Source organism: Doryrhamphus excisus, chromosome 10, assembly GCF_030265055.1.
Source record: "Doryrhamphus excisus isolate RoL2022-K1 chromosome 10, RoL_Dexc_1.0, whole genome shotgun sequence".
Taxonomy (NCBI): Eukaryota; Metazoa; Chordata; class Actinopteri; order Syngnathiformes; family Syngnathidae; genus Doryrhamphus; species Doryrhamphus excisus.
Window position 1 is genome coordinate 8,899,326 of NC_080475.1, and position 10,718 is coordinate 8,910,043.

General features: G+C 37.6%; 1 long non-coding RNA gene across 1 annotated transcript; it reads left to right on the top strand.

Annotated features, from left to right (window-relative positions):
• The first annotated feature begins 4,417 nt into the window (after positions 1 to 4,417).
• Positions 4,418 to 7,724, top strand: LOC131136669 (uncharacterized). The gene is made up of 4 exons (XR_009131776.1): positions 4,418 to 4,469; positions 4,740 to 4,831; positions 5,839 to 6,017; positions 6,929 to 7,724. It is a non-coding gene; the product is annotated as an uncharacterized LOC131136669 (long non-coding RNA).
• The last annotated feature ends 2,994 nt before the right edge of the window (positions 7,725 to 10,718 follow it).

Here is a 10,718-nt window from a genome sequence, read left to right on the forward strand (position 1 = left end):
GATCCAGCCGATATAACCACATGTTGATTTTCTTTATTTGTATCATTTGCCAGCAAAAACAGTAACATGTTTAATCATAATCATCATAATGTGGCTGTCCTCCCCCGCTGAATACTTGGTATTACCCAACTGTATGTTTGGCATGGGTGGAATCTACAGTATCTTGGATCCAATAAAACTAGAGCCAATAAATCCTCTTTTATTAATCACCCAATTCTGGTACAATTTAGCTAGTCTCCTTTCTGAGTTTTTTTTTTCCTTGAAGACGAACGTTACTGATAAACACGGAGAAGACACAGCAGACAACAAAGGAGACACAGGAAGAACGGAATTGGGGAGGACATCCTTCGGCAGTGGAGTAAAACAGACTGAGATGAGATGGCCTTGAGTCTCACGTCAACTAAACATTCCCATGAAGTCAAGGCAACCAAATGCAAGTTTGTCTGTAGAGTCTAAGGTTGTACCTGGACTGAAGCGGCGAGGTCAGATAAAAGATCACGTACAGACAAAAAAAAAATCATGTTAGTTAGAATCATGCAATTAACTCAAAATGCATGTTTTGGGTATGTGAGTATAGCGGCCCATGCGAGGAGAACATGTGAACGCCACACTGAGATGTTCCACCCTTGAGTCCTGGGTTTCCTGACTGTGAGGCAGATGTCGTAAACACTATTACACCCTGTACCATTAAATAATAAATAATGGTTTTATTTCATTTGAACATGCATCAGATTCCAATTGAGTGCATCCCATAATCAGTTCCCAGTTCCACATGTCCAAAAGGAGTAGGAAGAAGCAAAGCTTATTAAATCCTACCCCTCCATCTGGTACTTTTACAATCAGTAACTGTTACATTTGTTCACTTCCTGCTTTCCATAATACAGTTTAAGGGTTTTTTTTTTAATTTTGTAATTTTTTGTCCCGTACCGAAGTACAAGGTGATATGACCATGCATTACATACGTTACATTTGTTCACTTCCTGCTTTCCTAATATAATTTAAGTTTTTCATTATTTTTTATTTTATTTTTATTTTGGTATGGATCAGATTCCAATTGAGTGCATCCCATAATCAGTTCCCAGTTCCACATGTCCAAAAGGAGTAGGAAGAAGCAAAGCTTATTAAATCCTACCCCTCCATCTGGTACTTTTACAATCAGTAACTGGTACATTTGTTCACTTCCTGCTTTCCTAATATGATTTAAGTTTTTTAATTATTTTTTTATTATTTTTTAAATTATTTTTTATTATTATTATTATTTTAATTATTGTTTTAATTATCTTTTTACATTTTTTAATTTTTTTTATTTTATTTTTTATTTTTTATTTTGGTATGGATCAGATTCCAATTGAGTGCATCCCATAATCAGTTCCCAGTTCCACATGTCCAAAAGGAGTAGGAAGAAGCAAAGCTTATTAAATCCTACCCCTCCATCTGGTACTTTTACAATCAGTAACTGTTACATTTGTTCACTTCCTGCTTTTTTTTGTTGTTGTTTTTTCATTTATTTCTTGATATTATTTTTGTTTTACATTAGAAAGAGTACCTGTTGTTGCCGCTAGAGGTCGCTATAAACCGTTTTATACTCTGTGCACCCAAACGGGTTGAGGATATTTGTAAATAATGCAACGTAAAATATGTCTTTGCTGGCTTCGTGTTTAAAGGGGGGGGGGGGGGGGTGTTAACTGATGACTGAGAAGAAAGTATGAGGCCGAAGAGTTCCATAACAATTAGTTATGTTTGTCCTGTTCAGTGTTAACCGTGTGTGTCTGCGAGGCGATGCCTTGTTTGTCTTTGGCTTGAACCATCCACAGCATCATACTGTGCTGTTGTTTTGGCAGTGACACAGCATCCGTGTCACTGTCCTGTCGCTCATAACCTCACACCCCCAACAGTTCAACTCCCATGTGTGTGTGTGTGTGTGTGTTTCCAAAAGTGTCCGTCTGATCAAACAGCATATCGATACGCCGTATGCGTATCCGAGCAGAGCGTCTTAAAGAGAGTCTTAAAAAGCTGCAGCTGCATTTCCATGGCAACCGGGTGTTTTAATGGAGTGATATTATGGGCTGGAAAGCAGGGTAATGACCGCTCTGGCCATCGGAATGCCTTGATCTTATCAGTATGGTGAGAGGGGACGCTCCCACTTTCTGATGGTCTAACAGCCCCCTGCTCTAATAGACAGGCAGCCTGGGCCGCAGAGGTCACCTGGAAACCACCCCTCCCTCCCACGCACACACACACGTTCGTCCAATCTTGTCGCGGAGACTGTGTTCAATTCTCAGATCTATTCCTCCATGTATTTCAACATTTAAAGATTGTAAATGTAATGTAAAAATGTAAAGAACATTTAAACCCTCAAACAATACACAACGATGAACGAATTCAAGAAACAATACAAGCAGTTGATGTTTGCTAAATACAAGGATGAAGAGTCTTGAACCAGTCATGATGTGCTATATATATCACTATATTGACACGCACTATGGTACCCATTATGGCATTGGATGCTCATATCACCGAGTACTTCGGTACATAACAAAAAAAAAAAAAACGTAAACTATATTAGGAAAGCAGGAAGTGAACAAATGTAACAGTTACTGATTGTAAAAGTACCAGATGGAGGGGTAGGATTTAATAAGCTTTGCTTCTTCCTACTCCTTTTGGACATGTGGAACTGGGAACTGATTATTTGATGCACTCAATTGTAATCTGATCCATACCAAAATAAAAAAAAAATAAATAAAAGTTAAAAAAAAAATAAAAAAATTAAAAAAATTAAATTTTATTAGGAAAGCAGGAGGTGAACAAATGTAACAGTTACTGATTTAATAAGCTTTGCTTCTTCCTACTCCTTTTGGATATGTGGAACTGGGAACTGATTATTTAATGCACTCAATTGTAATCTGATCCATGCCAAAATAAATAAAAATAAATAAAAAAAAATAAAATTAAAAAAAAATAATAAAAAAAAAATGAAATTTTATTAGGAAAGCAGGAGGTGAACAAATGTAACAGTTACTGATTTAATAAGCTTTGCTTCTTTCTACTCCTTTTGGACATGTGGAACTGGGAACTGCTTATTTAATGCACTCAATTATAATCTGATCCATGCCAAAATAAAAAAATAAAAAAAATTCATTCATTCATTCATTTTCTACCGCTTTTTCCTCATAAAATAATAAAAAATAATAATAAAAAAAACACAAAAAAAAACCTTAAACTGTATTATGGAAAGCAGGAAGTGAACAAATGTAACAGTTACTGATTGTAAAAGTACCAGATGGAGGGGTAGGATTTAATAAGCTTTGCTTCTTCCTACTCCTTTTGGACATGTGGAACTGGGAACTGATTATGGGATGCACTCAATTGGAATCTGATGCATGTTCAAATGAAATAAAACAATTACCATTACCATTACCATTACCATTACCATTACCATTATCATTACCATTACCATTACCAAAGGCTATTGAAAGAGCGAGAAAGGGAGGAATGCAGCAAACAAGTGTAATGAGAAAAGTGCATACAAGAGACTTAGTGAGAATCAGCACACGGGAACTGCCTGTCACTGTTTTGGCATCCTCACACACACTGGCCACAATCTCATGCACACATGTATACACTAATGTATACACTAACAAATCCTATAAGTCCGTTTGAATACAGCAGCAGACGTCTTCTGCTCTGTTTGTTTGAAATTTTGTGATGAATCGGCGCTTTTCCGCTAACTCTTACTCAGTCCTTATCCAATACTTACGTGGGTCTGACCTTAACACGTCCAACATGTCCACATTCGGGTTTCTCCACGTGATTGCCGCTTGTGTGTGTGTATGTTTGCAGGCACAGTGACAGCGATAGATAGGGTGTCTGAGAGGTGCAGATAGCCTTAGAACCGAACTCTACTCACTCATTGAGTCAGACAAAAAACAACACACTCGCACGCCTTGTTCACAACACTAAATGATGACGAGTGGAAGTTGCGTTTATTCTCCTTTCATAGACTGTAGTGTATATTAAGGACATAATGTATTCCCAGTATCGCCTTGCGATTGTCACAAAGTGTATATAATCGGGAGGAGTTCATCTCATTCTATAAATGTCACTTTATGTCAGATATACAGTATTTCATTTAAGGGAGTTTATCACAATGCTTCTTCTGTAAGGTACAGAAAATATAAGGTAATATGGTTTAAAAAAATGTTTAAAATGCTTAAATATGGTTAGAGCATTTAAGAGTATACATATAAAATTCAGTTGTAAAAGAAAAATGATTTTTTTTTACATGTTTGTTTCAAAAATAACCAAATCTCCATTGTTGGCGTTTGGGTGTAATACCGCAACGTCCACTAGGGGGTGCTAGCAAGCGATGGTGGTATAGAGTAGGTGACAAAACGACAGTGGAAGAAGAAATCCTGAAGGTAAATATACGTCAAGTCATCGTGGATTGTCTTCCTTATTCTGTACCACAGGTTAGTACAAAGTAGAGATAATTTATATTTTAACGGCTGTAAAGAATTTAGAAAGTTGCTAGAGTAAACAGCTGACTGCTAAATGTTTGTTACAAAATGTGTTATAAGGCATTTGAACATAAGCGAAACGGCTAATGCTAGCCAGCTTTAATGTACAGTTATTAGCATAAAGCAGGCTAATTGAAAAATGTGAAATGTGTCTGGAAATAAATTGGTAATTGTTGATGTAATCATCTTATGATATCTGAAGTGTTGTTATTTTTTTCACAGGAAGAATAAATCCTGAGGGTGAATATACGTCAAGTCATCGTGGATTGTCTTCCTTATTCTGTACCACAGGATTTGGAGGGGCAACACTTCCGGTAACGCTTTATATTAAGCTGCTTATAATAAGGCTTAATAAGTAGTTGTGATTGAATCTGAGGTTGGACTCTTAGAAATAACAATCAGACTGCACTTCCGGAATAACAAACAAAAAACAGACTTTGTACATATATTTATACTGTTTATTTTGTATATTTTGTATTTTCATTTTTTAATAGATGTGTCTGCACCTACTTCACCAAAACAAATTCCTAGTATGTGTATAATAAACCATTTCTGATTCTGATTCTGGAATGGAATGGTTGTTAAAAGACATTTTAACAAGATATATACAAGATATATACAAGATATCCAACATATACACATAATATTGCACAGGAGCAGACAGGTGTTGCAGACATATTGCAGATATATTAATTTTAGTGCAATGATGAATGGTGTATACACATGAGTAAAATTCACTTATGAGTGTATTGTACAGTAAACCTCGGATATATCGGACTCGGATATATCGGAAATTCGCTCACAACGGACAGATAAAAAAGAACCAATTTTTCTGTAATGCATTTCCAATAAAAATTCATTGCATATATGGGATTTTTTATAACGGATTTCGCCTATTTCGGACAAAATCTCCAGTCCCGTTCCAATGCATTTCCATGAAATTTCCCTCGCATATATTGGATGGCCGCATCATGGCGCTCCGATTCGCCGAATCGTGACAGGCCGCTATACGACGTCGTTTGCAGCGTTTGCAGCGTTGCCTGCGCGTCCAGGTACATTGGAAACATAGTCAAGGAAGTGCCTTTTTATAACAGATAAAATCCGATTTACGCATATACCGGATATAAATCCCATATATGCGTAAAACGGACATTTTCCGGTATACGCATATAACGGATTTCGCTTATATCGGACAAAACCAGTGGGAACAATTGAATCCGATATATCCGAGGTTTACTGTATTGAGTTGTAGCGTACTGTGTTGTCTGCTGTGTCTTGCTGAGCTTCTGATTCTGATTCTCTTGGTGGGGATCCGGTCCAGGTCCGTTGTAGTGCCTCGGAGCTTTGGAGGAGGTTATCCGTCAATCATCTCACTCCATCTCTGTTCAGGTGTGGACTGTTTCCTTGAAACAGATCCACTCGTTTCCAGAAGAGATTGAAATTCTCAATGAAGTGCCATCCTCTGCTTTGGATAGTCGTGTGTTCCGCTGAAGCAGCCGGGTGAGTTTTTCCATTCTCCTCTCGATATTTGGAAGAGTTCCACTGATGAATGTTGGTATTGCCACTTTGTCAAGTTTCTCAAATTTATTATTTTTTTTAAAGGTTTCTGACTGTTGCTTCTGACATCCACTGCTCCCACATGATCAATCCGATATTTTTATCAGTTTTGTGATGTAAAAGACAGTGGCACTTGGATAGCTAGCTGCAAGTAGCTATTCTGTTTCTGTTAGATATGGTTCCGTCTCCGAGCACCAGGGTATCATTGACCTTGACACTTGGCACCGTTTTTCTCTCCGTCTGTCGCTTTTTTCTGACGTCATGGTTTGTTAAAAACAGTCATGTAGTGGCTATTTGTCCTTCTCCAAAACAATAAACGTAACCTATAGTCAAACGGCCACTGATGCACCATGGGTTTGTTTCACGCAGGCAAAAGAGTCAGTCCAAACAATCCTGTTCCGTTTCTTCTTTCCTTTTATTACCAAGCAAGCAAACGAATAAAAAAGGAACAAGGGCCTTTTCCTATTGCCTCTCTTGCTCTGGTACAAAACCATAGGCCCACCCCGGTGCATGCTGGTCCTGTGAGCACCGCCTACCTAAATATATTGCAGGTGCCCAGGGTGCCATCCAATGAAACAAACCCACAAATCAACTACTAATTAACCCCAAGAAAATATGATAGATAAACAAATAAATAAATAACTAACAAGAAAATATTATCAAGGAATCCAAACAAAACAACAACAACAAAAAATAAATCAACAGATATCAAAAACCTAGGAACACACCAATAAATAGCTCCTACAAGTCACATTCAAAAAACTATGTTTTATTTCGGGTGCATCAAGTCTATTATAAGTGTCTTTCCAGACAGACACAGTATCGTTAAGGTTGTATCACCATTTTTTTTGCAGGTAAATGAGGACATCTTGCCACGGGGAGCGTTTCATGAAGTCCTTTTCCAGTTTCCGAGGTAAAAATCTGTGCTTATAGAACACAAATGTCTTGCTGATACTGTATATCCGCCAACAAGGAACTCCTCTGAGCATGCTCTTTGGATATGTTGTAAAAATATAAATAACGATTCAAAAAGTCTTAAAAGAAAATAAATTAAACCATCTCCGAGACTTAGGGACAAAATAGAATGATTCACAAGTGGGAAAAAAAAAAGGCAATAAGAAAGATCCATCTGCACTTGACAGAAGCAGGAAGTCACCCTTCAAGCAGCCCAGTTTCCAAAATGGTATGTAAACAATTTCAAAAATGATAAACTATAGCGGTGCATAGCGTACCGTGTCTTGCTGAGCCGCATGGGAGGAGCTACCGTTACACACCTGCTGGCAATTACTCACTTGGCCTTTTTTGAAGCCGTGCTGTTGGGTTCACTCGTTGCCAGATTGTTACCTGCTCCTCCTCGGCTAGCCGCTCCTCGTTAAACGTTATTTCTTCACTACTTTCTGGTCTTACTTGTTTGTATTGTGAGTATTTTTTTTGGTTCCCAGCAGTGGCTTTTTGCAAGCATTTTGCGCTGTACTTCCTGTTATTCTTTTAGGCCGTGTTACACCCCCTAAACGTAATAACTGCCCACAAACGTAATAAACCACAAACGTAATACAAATCTGCAGCTTTGAATGTAATAATACCGCAAATGTAATACATTTCCCACAAACGTAATAAAATTTGCCTACTGCAAACGTAATACTGAATTTCTGAATATTACTGAATTACTGAATATGAAAATTAATACATATGTGGGAAAGTGAAAATCTGTAAATGTAATAACTTCCCACAAATGTAATATGAGACAAAATAATGATCTTTGTGGTTGTTGTTGTTGTTGTTTGTTCTTTCTTCTTTTAATGAGGGAGAAGGTGTAGATGTCATTTTGAGGATTTTAACAAGATAATGCTTTTTTTTCTTTTCTATTGTGGAAAAAAATATTATTCAAAGAGTATCATTTGAATACATTAAAGGAATATAATTTATTTTTAATTAAAAAAGATAACATAATTGTGATAATTGCAATTGTTTAAACAAATATTATTTATATTATATTTTTATTTATATTTATATATTATATATATATATTTTATATATTATATTATATATTATATTATATATATATATATATATTTTATATATATATATATATATATATATATATATATATATATATATATTATATATATATATATATATTATATATAATATAATATAATATTATATTTATATATTATATATATTTATATTTAATTAAATCCTACCCGTCCATCTGGTACTTTTACAATCAGTAACTGTTACATTTGTTCACTTCCTGCTTTCCATAATACTGTTTAAAGTTTTTTTTTTTTTTTGAATTTTTAAATTTTGTAATTTTTTGTCCTGTACCGAAGTACAAGGTGATATGACCATCCAATGACATAATGGTTACCATAGTAACTGTCAACATAGTGATATATATACAGCCACAAGGATGTGCTGAGTTACGGATGTTGCTTACCGAGATGGCCAAAGCAATCCATCCACGTCACTCAGGTAGCCATGGTATCACCGTTCCTGTCAGAATCCGTGCGTGTCAGCTGGTTTCACTCACTGGTATCTACGTCTGTGAGGTCTACACAATTTGACCCTGACCTCCTGTTTCCCACACCGTTGTCTCTCCTTTGTGTGTGTGTGTGTGTTTGTGCATGTTGTCACCTAAACCCCCCGATTCTTTGGTATGTTGGTGGAATTTTGACTATTTTTCCAGGTCACTGTTGTTTGTACCTTGCGAGGTGTGTCTGCAAATTCCCACACAAGGAGAGAGATAAACACACTCACACAGTGACGTATGTATACAAACCTCGTCGCATCACAGCCCACGCTGTGTACGCCGCAGAAACATGCCTGTGAGTGTATTCTCGGGACAGTGAATCGATTGCAGCTGGACTGCCTTAGAAGACGTTTAGAACTGTTCTGTCTAGTCACATGAACGCGGTTGCATCTAGTTGTTGAGTATGAACTGAACTTGTCTTCTAAGACAAACTGAACTGGGTACAGTTCAGCACCAATATTTGACTGCGCATCAGCGTTTTTGCAATTCCAGCAATAGAACCTTTAAAAGAAAGTAGAAATACATGACGGCAGTTGTGTTGTACACAATCTGTGTAAAGTTTCCAACAGGACTCCCCCCAGCGGGAGCAGGGACTACTGGGTGCACCTGCACCTGATTATATCCTACCCTTCTTAAACTGACGGACTGCACGGACTGGGAGATCCTGGGTTACTCCTCTGGGTTTTTGCTGCATGTATGGACAACCTTGTCCTGGGTTAGGACTCTTAGTCGAGGACTCTTTCTCCAGTGTCTTCCAAGCAGTGCGTTTCAATGGTCCTGGCTCTCCAGCTTGGCAACCTTGCAAATTGTTCCATGCAAAAGGAGCGGTGTACTTGAATACTGTCTTACCGAACTCTGTTCTGACTTCAGGGAACTACAATCAGTAGTTCTTTTGAGAGCGCAGATCATACTGTTGTTTGTATTTATGGTAATGGTAATGGTAATGGTTTTATTTCATTTGAACATGCATCAGATTCCAATTGAGTGCATCCCATAATCAGTTCCCAGTTCCACATGTCCAAAAGGAGTAGGAAGAAGCAAAGCTTATTAAATCCTACCCCTCCATCTGGTACTTTTACAATCAGTAACTGTTACATTTGTTCACTTCCTGCTTTCCATAATACATTTTAAGGTTTTTCTTTATAGAAGAATACATAAAGATAAAAATCAAGCAAAACATGAAGTACTCGACTTGCTTCACACTGCACGGCGTACATTAGCATAACAATCCAGCCTATTATGCTAATGTTTGGCGCTTTGTATTGAGTAGTGGACTCGTATAAAGCAGCTTCCCCCCCACAGAAGGCTTTCTAGACCTTCCAGATTCTGCACCTCTTTCTGATGTAGTATTTTCCATGGACTTCCTGCTTCCTACCCAAATGGTCCTTTTAATTTACTCCATCCCATATCCGCCTCCAGTTAGGCCCGCTCCGTTGTGATTGGTCACACTCCCTCGAGCTCCCAAGAACTTCCGTATTAAAAATACATTGTATGAGGGAAAGACCCACAATCCACTGAAAACGACCCAAAACTACAACATCCTCTCTACATTGGCTGCAAATCCTTTCACTGCTATCAGTTAAAAATGCGTTTCATGGTCACTTTGCTATTACGCAAGCCTTTTTTTCATCTTTAGGTGGACTCTGTAACACTAAAATAAAACAAATAAAAACTGTTAAATTTTCATATATTTATATTAGCCTCAATCTAAAGGAGATTCCTTGTCCAGTCTTTGTGTTCGCCTCATAATAGTGTACTATAAACGGGCATGTGTTGGACTTTTGGTCTGGGAAAGCAACTAGGCCGAAACAGGGAAGATTACTGGAAAGTATTCACTTTGATAAGCTGGCCAAGAAGTCTTTGATTAAATGTAACCCTCGCAGAAGCCCACACTGGGGTCTCTGTAGCACGACCACGTCCAATCGGTAGCTATCAACAACCCCTGGTAATTATGACCATCTTGTCATTAGACTGGAACCCACCTGGAATGTCACATAGCGAGGGATGGAATGAGGCCAGCGGGGGTTTAGGTAGGGCCTTTAATCAAACACTTCCCTCCATTGGACTGTTACGACACCCAGAATCAGCCTTTGTTATTGAGATGCATTGTT